This window comes from Suncus etruscus, chromosome 2, assembly GCF_024139225.1.
Source record: "Suncus etruscus isolate mSunEtr1 chromosome 2, mSunEtr1.pri.cur, whole genome shotgun sequence".
Taxonomy (NCBI): Eukaryota; Metazoa; Chordata; class Mammalia; order Eulipotyphla; family Soricidae; genus Suncus; species Suncus etruscus.
Genome location: NC_064849.1, coordinates 161904320 through 161915790, shown reverse-complemented (window position 1 = coordinate 161915790; position 11471 = coordinate 161904320).

Sequence of the window (11471 nt, the reverse complement as noted above, 5' to 3'; positions counted from 1 at the left end):
GGCTCCCCGTGCCTGCCTCACTTTCCTTTGTTTGCCTTTCTGCTGGTCTTAACTGTCTGCACGAGGAGCCTCACTATCTCCCATGCATGCTCTGCAGGTTGACTGGTACATTGTTCATGTGTTCATAGTAGACAGAGCAGTGCCCAGCTGAGGTGAAAGGGGTGGGGGTTGGATGAGTTCATGATGGCATACTCCCTTTGATAGTGTTTTGGATACACATTTTCGGTGTGCTGTGTGTATGTCATCAGGTACAAAATACAAGCGTGTATTCCTTTAAGAAGCTTTATGGAGTGTGTTCTGATACTTGAGGTTTAGTGATGACTAGCTATATAGTAGGTGCTGCTACAGTTTTTATTTAGCATGGGAATTGCAGCGTTACCAGCACACTGGACTCCAAGGTGGTTCATACAAGACAGAGCAACAGTGGCCATCATCTTCAGGCCAGGAGTTTCCCCATTCATACGAATTGAGACTGTACCTTATGAAGAACACAGAGGAAGTGACTGTCGTTTGCTATTTTCTTCTGCGCTTCAGTAACAACTGTTGGAAAATGAGACTCTCCAGGCCCCTGCCCACTGGAGATCAGAGTGATTGTCCCTTCAGTCGGAACCATCCTTCTTCCTCTGACCTGACAGGACAGGAGATGGGCCAGACTGAGGACTGAACTGGAGGCAGCCCATCTAGGGAATGGGGCCTTGAGGCCACACTTGTGGAACATTTGAACTGCTATTCTGGAGCTTCTATTTCTGGTGTGTTCGTTGCACAGCTGTTTGAAATGTTTAATAAAGCTTTATAAACTTCAAAAAAAAAGTAGTCAAGAAGCCTTGAGGAACTCTCTGGCGACCCGAGTTCCCCAGGCTAACCAGTCAATTATTAAACCAGGGTTGGCCACAAGCAATGTAACTACAATAACTCCTTTTTACACTGGTTGAGATTTCCAAATTAAAGTTTGAAACAAGTCTATGAAAACACACCATACTGCAATAACTAGCTTCTGGCTTCTGATTTTCTGAATAAGACAAATAGAAACCATATGCAATTCCACAGATATATTAGAGGTTAAGACTTTTTTAAATTTTTTACTACTTGAGATAAACAGCAACCCTAGTTCACCATGACTCAAGCACTTCTCAAGAAGCTTCACTCAACAGCATCTCCACTGTACACTTCTCCCACTGTTGCTTGTTTTCAGCTGTACTCCTGTAGCATCTTTTCACCTTAGTTTATTTTTCCACTAGGATCACAATGCCAGCAACTCAAGTTCTGTGTTTATTTCTTTTACATACTTCCTGACACGGATGACTGAATGATTGTGCCCAAAATAATATACACAAAAGTGATCATTCTGCTTACAAATATGACCAATAAGGTCCAATCATTTTATATAATAATCAATACGATCACTGAGATCACACTAACCGGATTAATTCTACACCATCCACTCAGATGAGATACAGGTAGCTGACTCTTCCTAACTTTCACTTTATTATTTATTTATTTTTTGTTTGATTGTTTGGTTTTTGGTGACACTCAGGGGTTACTCCTGGCAATGCGCTCAGAAATCACTCCTGACTTGGGCGACCATATGGGACACAGGGGGATCTAACGTGGTCCATCCTAGGCTAGCACTTGCAAGGCAGACAGGTGCCTTACCACTTGCACTACCACTCCGGCTCCAAACTTACACTTTAATAGCTTTAAATATCAGTCTTATAGATGAAAGAAGATCCACAATAAGATATAGAGCATCATTTATATACCATGTTGATTCTTCATTAAGAGAACTTGGGGCCTTTTATTTAATGGTCTCTCATTTATCACATTTGGAAAAGCACTAAGGGAACCAGTGAGGGAACAGTGATTACTAACATTGGTTAATTTTTTATGGTCTACTTCTCTATTTGTAAACTTTAGGTGCCCACATAAAATATTATCGTAAATCTCTGGATTCTTAAGGGATTCTTAATCATCATTAAACTCACATTTGGATTGCAATCTTAACTATTTTCAGTCGATCAAACTAAAATTACTCATGTTTTAAAAATATTAGTAAAAGTTTATTATTCTTTGTGGGAAAATCAGATATGAGATTATGTGAAAGTCAAATAATTTTTATGCAATATAAATACAATATGAAGCTCTGTTTATCATTTGTTCTATGTTTGACATTCTGTAATTGCCATTAAAGTATATCATGTTTCTTTATAATAACATTTTTTATTTATTTACTTAAACAGCATTATCACAGTTGATATATTTAATTGTATATGTTTTTTATCAAGATAACTCAGGGCAAAATTATCAAAATAAAAAAATGAAGAACAAAAAGTAAGAGAAGAGGAAGGAGGAAGAAAGAAGGAAGAAGAGAATAAGAAAAAGAAAGAAGTAAGAAGGAGATGATAATGATGATGATGAAAGAAAGAAGATGCGATGAAGAAGAAAAAGAAGAAAGAAAAGAAGAAAAGGAAGAAAGAAGAAGAAAAAAGAAGAAAGAAGATGATGATGACAAGCAAATTTGTAAAAATTACTGTATCTCCAATGAGGTCATTAAGTTTTTTGTCAGAAAGTTTGATATACTATTGTTGCTATCTGACTATTCCTGTTACCTCGTTTGTTTCTGGATATCAAAGGACTTCAGCAATGTATTGTGCCACTAAATTTGTGTGTTTTCTATTGACGTACAGTTTTAGACAAAATTGAGGTTATTGCTCTAGCATAGAAATTCAAAGCACTATTGCAGTTTTGTGGGGTGTGTTTTTCAGCTCTCAGTCTTCTGGAAATATTAGGGGGGTGATGAGAGGGTTCCAACACTTTACTCCAAAAAAGTCCTGGGAATATAAGCCTACATATCTGGGGTTTGGTCATATTGATGTCCCTGAAGAGAATTGTATAGGAACAGTGATTTGATATAGGTATAGTCAGTGATTAATGAAATTGAATATGAAATAAATAACACTCTAAGAGGCACAACAATAGAATCTCACAAAGTGGTAAACCCTATACAAACTTGAAGACAAAATATGTCAACATTAAAAAGGGAGTCTGAAAAGGAGAGACAAAAAAAAACAGGAGAAAATAAAAGGTATTATAATGAATAATGCAATAAGAATAATCTGAACTATAGGAATACCAGAAGATAATAGAAAAAGGGAAAGAAAAAGCATGAGTGGTGGGAGATATAAATAGCTGAAAATTTTGGCACTGTCTAGAGGGAGGCAGCTGTGCAAATATCAAGAGATCAAGAGCTTCAAACAAATAGTCCTTATACAGAGCAACACAATAAAATATAGTAATACAAATGGCAAAAAAGCTAAAGAGTAAGATGAACCTCATAAATCAGCAAGAGAGAAGAAATCTTAAATATAGGGAAAATAACATATGAATCTCAAAAGATCTCTCATATTAAATGGTGAGGTAAGAAAAGCGTTGAATGACATATTAAAATTACTCTACATAAATCAATATGAAATCCACTACCCAGAAGAGATCTCAGTAGAGAAAGGAAGAGATAAAAAAATTTCTTAGACAAACAAGAACTCATGACATTCATGGTAAACAAGCCTCACCCTGAATAAAACTGTAAAAGGAATCTTTTAATAAACCAAAGGCTAATTGTAGAAATAAATAAAAAAAAACTACAAAGTAAAACAGCAATACAGTCCATTTGCATCATAATATGCCTCAATATAAATTGCTACTAAATTTTCTATTAAAAGGTAAAGAGTTGTGGGATGCATCATAAAACAAAATCTACTAATTTGCCTGCTTATTGAATCATCTAAATTTAAGGATACAACATATTAGAGTAAAAATATTGAAAAAATTATACAAACCAATGCAAAAAAAGAATATTAAGAAGTCAAATTTATATCAAAGCAAATTGACTTCAACATAAATAAAAGTAATTAGATGCCATATAGTCACTAAATGGAAAAAGAGATACACAAATCATCATATATTCAGAACATATTGGGGCTGACAAAATTGGCACTTTTTTTTCCCAAACAAAGAAGCTTATGTATTGAAACATAACAATATTGGAACTATCAAGAGATCACTTTCACACCACTGCATAGATCCATAAATAAGAGTAGCAGGAAAAACACAGAAACTGTTAATTAAGAAGCTAGGAGTGTTGGATATAATATATTTTTAAAGGACCTTCAATCCTCATAAAGCCAAAATACATAATCTAGTAATATATAAATATTATGCTAGATAGATCATTTTATAGGACATATGTCTAACTTACATAAATTCACAAATATAAGAATCATACCAAGTATTGCCATAGAGATAAAAATAAACCATTACAAAGGAGAAGTTAAGAAACTTTAACACCTGGAGACTGAACAACATAGTACTAAATGATAGCTGAATCAGAAAGGGAAATTAATGAAGAAATGAACTTGTTCTTGGAAACTAATGGTAATGAGGGAATAACTTAACAAATCAAGAGGTCACAGCAAAAGAAGTACTTAAGGAGAAACTCATATATGCATACATAATATAGAGAAATATATGTTGGGGCCAGAGAGATAGCATAGAGGTAAGGCATTTGCCTTTCATGCAGAAGGTCCGTGGTTCGAATCCTGGCATCCCATGGTCCCCTGAGCCTGCCAGGAGCAATTTCTGAGCATAGAGCCAGGAGTAACCCCTGAGCGCTGCTGGATGTGACCCAAAAACAAAAACAAAACAAAAGAAATATATGTAATCAACAGCTTAAAACACTAAATGTTTGGAACACCAATGACAAATAAATCCAAAAATTAATAGGAGAAAAATAATAAAAGATGAGAGCAGAAATCAGCAATATAGAAATGAATAAAACAAGACAAAGAATCAGTAAAAGTGGGAGCTGGTTGTTTGAAAAAATAAACAAGACTCATAAAAAAGACTCATAAAAGTAAAAGAGAAAGTGCTTAAATTAATCAAATCAAAAATGAATGGCAAGAATGATAATGGAACCTCCAGTAATCCAACACATTAGGTGATAATATTCTACTCCATTAAAATAGAGAACCTAGAGGCAATTGGTAGATTCCTAGAAAAAATGTAATCTCCCAAAATTGAATCAGCAGGAATAAGGAAGCCTATACAGGTCAATCAGAAGCAAGAGAATTGAATAAGTAATTAAGATTCATCCCAAGAATAAAATTCTTGACCCAGATGGTTTTACATATGAATTTTACAGAAGACTAAGTGCCATTGATCATTAATGTCTTCCCAAATATTGAAGAAGCAGGAATCTTTCCTAATATCTTCTAAGAAACCAACATTATACTAATAACCAAACATGACAGAAATAAAATCAAAACAGAAAGTTTCACTACAATCTTATTGCTGAATACTGATGCAAAAATCCTTACTAAAATCTTAGCAAACCACTCTCAACATCATGTAAAATTCTTATAGCATGTTCAAATGGGTTTCATCCCAGGGATTTAAGGGCGTTTAAATTTTGCAAATCATTTAACATTTTATATCAATAAAAGGAAAGATAAAAATCATATGATCATATCAATTGATGCATAAAATGTTTTGACAAGATCCATCACCCATTTATAATAAAATAAAATCCCTCAAAAACCTTCCTAAAGAGATTAACAACAATATAGAGAAGCCCATATCCAATATTATTTGATCAAGTAGAAGGAAATGGTTTTGTTGTCTCCACTCTCACTCAATAATGTATTAGAAGCCCTAGCTAAAGTAATCAGGAAAAAAGGCCGTCAAAGGTTGGAAAAGAGGGAGTTAAATAGTTTCAAATACAGATAATATTATGAGATATATTGAACACCATAAAGAATCCACAAAATACCTCCAAGAAGCAATAAACAAATATAGCAAATTTAGTGCCTAAAATGTCCACACACAATAATCATTTAGATTTCTAAATATAGATAATGAATCAAAAGAGAAATTGATCAGTTGTCTATCTAATTAAAATATAAAATTTAATTATTTGGAAAACAACAAATTAGGTGAGAGATATATACCAAGAAAATGTCAAAACACTTAAGAAGTTCAGAAATACCATTAAAATGCAAAAATATTTTATGCTACAGAATCAAATAATTGATATTTTCAAAAAGGCAATCTAATGTAAAATGTTAAATAGACTCAATGCAATGCTTATACATATCCTGCAGCATTCATCAACAACTTATAATAGGTAATTATAAAGTTTGTGATTTAATTATGATGTTTATGTGTAATTATAAAGACCCCTGATAGCCAAATCCATACTGAAAATATGAAACTAGGAGGCATATCTTACTTAACTTGAAGCTAAATTATAAAGCCATAGTGATCAAAATAGTTTGGAAATGCTAAGAATATAATATCCAAGGACAAGGAAAAGAAAAGTATAAGTTTAGGAAAGCTAAGTTTTTTCCATTTAAACTTTTTTATTTTTTGATTTTTTTATTAGTATTTATTTTGACCAAAGTGGATTACAAATCTTTCACAGTAATATCTTAGGTACATAATCATATTGAATCAGGGACATTCCCACCACCAATTTGTCCTCAATCCACCCTGTTCCAGCACGCATTCATATCTCCCCTCCTTTGTCCCACCAGGCTGCTAGTATAAGTGGTCCCATATGCGTCTAACATTTTGTAGATTGGGTATTGATTCTATTGTAGTTTGCTTTGAATTTGGTGTTTAAGTTTGATCATTTTTTATTTCTACTTTTTTTGTTTCAAAAGTCATCTTATACACTGGAAAATACAGTAAATCATGCAATGTGTTGCAACAAAGGTAGAACTAAAAGATATATTAATAAGCAAGAATAGAAAGCTAAACATAGGATGAGATCACACATATGTGAATTTTATAAAAATTAGCTTAAAGGTGGGATCCTAAGTCACTCTTAATCCAGAAAATAGGAAAGAGGAAAGAAGAGTAAAGGTGAGGCGAAAATGAGATCAATGAGGAGCAATGGGGCCACAGGTTAAGTTAATTCATCTACATTGGTGGTGTTATGAAAATAATAGAGGGCCCGGAGAAATAACATGGAGGTAAGGCATTTACCTTGCATGCAGAAGGTTGGTGGTTTAAATCCCGGCATCCCATATGGTCCCCCGAACCTTCCAGGAGCTAATTCTGAACATAGATTTCACAACCCTGAGCATTGCCGGTGTGACCCAAAAACAAAAAAAGAAAAATAGAAAAAAAAAGAAATACTACAGCTACACATATTAACCATAGAGTCATAGAGTTAACAACATTGATGAGACCCAAACTTTAACAAACTTTAACAAGATCCTTAAACTGTGCCTGTAAGGATGTGACGTTGGAGAAGGGTTGGACACTGAACTTGGTCACACTGATGGACTGAAATTGACACGGGTATCAGAATCAGCGCTGGGACATTTTATATCTAAAACTCAGCTAGAATAACTTTGTAAATAACTTGCTTTAGTAAGGTAAAAACTGCTGATTTAGTCTAAAAGAACTGAAAATTAACACTAATAGAGGTTGAGTAGGAAATAGATAAAAATGAGTTAATTAGTAAGATTAGAAGACAGATTAAAATATTGGCTCTGTTTTTGTGTATAAAAAAGTATATTTAAGATTTTGTTTAGAATGTTATTCACATATAAAATAGATTTTTTTTTTTTGGTTTTTGGGACACACCTGGCGGCTCTCAGGGGTTACTCCTGGCTATTGCTCAGAAATAGCTCCTGGCAGGGATAGGGGAACCAAATGGGACGTTGGGATTTGAACCGACCTCCTTAGGTCCTGGGTCGACTGCTTGCAAGGCAAACACCGCTATGCTATCTCACCGGCCCCTGAAATAACTTTTTACCTACATATTTTAATATTATACTTTAGTTTATAAAACACACTTTAAAAATTATGAATATAGGGTTGAGCAAATAGCTATTTCATAAAGTAATTGAAAAAATAAAATAAAATATAAGCCCTTGATACATGATGTGCTGGAATATCGTTTCGTATCTACCTTCTAAATAAATTTTTTTGACAGGCAGTAGATTTTGGCATAACTGTCAATGCTTAGTAATTACTCCTGATCATGCTCAGGGATAAATCATGGTGGTGTTCAGAGAATTAAACATGGGTCAGTTATGTTTCCTATATTTATATTCCTTCATATACATTTTATAGATTATAAATTTCTACTTTTTCACAATTTTTTCTAAAGTGATGCTTTTGGTATGTTCTTCAAATATTTATATAAGCAATATTTCTGAAAACTTATGCTTTCTATTCTTACCACAAAATTATATTAATTTTGGTTAAATTATTATAAGTGATATCTTAATATTTTTCCATGCATCTACCCCTTAACATTTTAACCTGTTTTATTTTGCTTCCCCTGTCATTCATTATTTATCAAATACATGTATACATTCAATTCCAAACATCAGACATATCAGTAAAGACATAAAAATATTAATATCTATTTTTATTACAAAATCATTTTACAGTTTACAATATATATATATATATTTGTGTCATTTTATATGAGGGGTTAGTTTACACCAAAAGTAAGCACTAAATATTTATTTTATGTCCTTTTTCAGAGTGATGATAATAATATACCAGATATTCAGAAAATATATTTGGAATTATATTATTTAGAACACTATAAAAATGTTTTTGAGTTTAGTCTTTCCTAGAAAAGATTTACTAAAACCATCAGAATCTAAATTGTAATCTTATCTAGAAACAGTGTAATGAAACTAAGATAAAGTCATCAGGGCTTGTAAAAAACCATAGGACTTGCTTCTATATTAAAAAAAAAATCAAATAAAGAGACAGGGAGATTGACATTAAAGGCAGAGGCAGAGAATAGAAAGATGAATCTGCAAGGAATATCAAGGATTTCGTAAATTTGAAACTAAGAAGCAGATACAAAAGTCTTTTCCTCACAGCTGTCAAAATGAACCTATCCTGCTGACACTTTGATTTCAGAATTTTAATTTTGATAATTATGTAAAAATGATTTTAATTGCTTTATAATGGAAGTAGAATATTTCTGTTTCAGCTGTATAGCACAATGACTCAGCATGCAGATATATTGTGAAATGATCATCAAAATGTTCTTTTGCTAACTTCTCTTACAACTTTTAACATTTGTGCCTACAATGTTGATTAGTTTCCATGCTGTTCATTGTCCCCCTAACATAGTTATTCCGTAACTAGTAGTTTGTAATCATTGATCTTCTTCAATTTAATCTGCACCCTCCCACAAAACTTCCTCCCTCAGATAACCACCTATTCGATTTCTATGTTCAGAATTTTTATTTAGCTGTTTTCAATAGGTGAAATCTTCAATTGTATGTCTCTCTCTCTCTCTGAATTCATTCTTTCTTTCTTTCTTTCTTTCCTTCCTTCCTCCTTCCTTCCTTCCTTCCTTCCTTTCTTTCCTTTCTTTCTTTCTTTCTTTCTTTCTTTCTTTCTTTCTTTCTTTCTTTCTTTCTTTCTTTCTTTCTTTCTTTCTTTCTTTCTTTCTTTCTTTCCTTCCTTCCTTCCTTCCTTCCTTCCTTCCTTCCTTCCTTCCTTCCTTCCTTTCTTCCTTTTTTACTTTCTTTTTTTTTTTTTGCCTTCAGAGTCTATGCATGGCGTCTATGCATGGACATTTTTGGAGGGCTCCTACCAAGTGGTATTTGGGAAAGAGAAAGGGGTCTACTCCTCACAATTTAATATAAAAACCTGAAGGTGTTGTGCTGCTCATGTTCTGTGGATGTTGAACTTTCTGGAAATCACATGTATATTAGGTCCCCAAGTGCCCAGTAATGCTTATGGAACTATGTAATATTAAGGTTCAAATATGGGCAAGACACGTGCCTTAAATCTTATCTCCCAGGACTCTTGCAAATTTTAATATGTTTTTATTTCTGAGTACATTTTAATTTAATGTATATATACATATCGGTGCAAATATGGGATTATTTATGCCTACTTATGTAAATGTACACAGCCAAATATTTAGTTTTTTATATCAAATAGCATTTGTTCTTTCAATATCATGATTATTTCAGTTAATGTTTCAGTGAACATTGGCAAATACGTAGTGTATTGGATTACGGGAATGGTTTACACACAAACTGGATGCAACCCAGGTGGTCCCGGAACATTAACAGATAATTTTCACATTCCTGAATGTCTTGTCAGTAGAGGTATTGACAGTTTTTTAATCATACTATTCAAGAATGGGTTGTACAATTAAAAGTTCTGAAATTAAAACATGGTCTTACTCTGTGTGCAAATTGTTTAATGTCAAATTTAATAATGTTATTTTGTAGATAAACTTTAGGTAGATTTCCTATTCATAATATTGAAAATCCCTAAACATGCAATTAGTCTGCAGTTGAAGACTATAGTACTATTGGCACTAATCTAGCTGTCTATATGCCCTAAAGAAGTTGATTTTTAAAAACATGTCAACACACATTTGCTGGTTATTGAGATTGCTGCGGATTATAAACTTTTTTCTCTTTAATTCAACAATTTTTTGTCTCAGCTAGTTTTTTAAAAAATGACCAGAAAATTTACAACTTATAAACATTATAAACTCTCAAATATTTCTCATATATGATATGCACCCATTAACTTATAACAACTATCATGCTTCTTGAAATTTAATTAGAAATATTTGTGTTTTTTTTTTTGTGGTGCTTAGCATTATTGTTGGAATCCTCAATACATATTTGACACTTCTTTTCGTAGTGGTGGAGTGTTTCACCTTCTTTTTCTCCTTCGTCTCTCAAACCGATGACGAGAGCCTCTAGAAGAATTCCGCTTATTTTCGGCGTATTAGACTTTTACCCCAGTTTATTACTTTTCTCCTCTTCAAAAACAACCACATAACTTGAACTACCTACTCCTGCCTCCCAATTAGAGGGGGAAATAAGGGAGGCATCAGGACCAAACAGGACCAAACGAAGTAATAGGATAGGTATAGAGGGGACCACATATTCTGGCAGCCCTGGGGGTGAGGGAAGAGGCTATGGGAGGTAGGACAAAAACAGAGGAGTAGGGAGGACAAACCGGTGATGGGAATCCCCCCCGATTTTATGTAAATATGTACCTAAAATATTATTGTCAACAATATGTAAGCCACTATGATCAAAATAAAAATTATGTTGATATAAAAAAAGAAATATTAAAGCATTATTTTAATTACATTTAAAATTTTTTCATAGCTAATACAAAAAATAATATGTATAGCATAGCCTTATGAAGTGGTCGTGTAAAGAAATTTCTGTTTTACCTTGCATACATGGACATATCAGTAATAAAATGTAGACTATTAATAAATATTTTTATTTCATTGGCAATTTTTTCAATACAATAAATGTATTAGTATCTTAGTTAACTCGACTTAATATAAACATTATGTGTATAAATTTTTAACCTGTTCTGTCTAAGGTAAATTGAATTTTATGTTTTTTGTTTTGTTTTGTTTTTGAATTTTATGTTTAATTATTACTGTA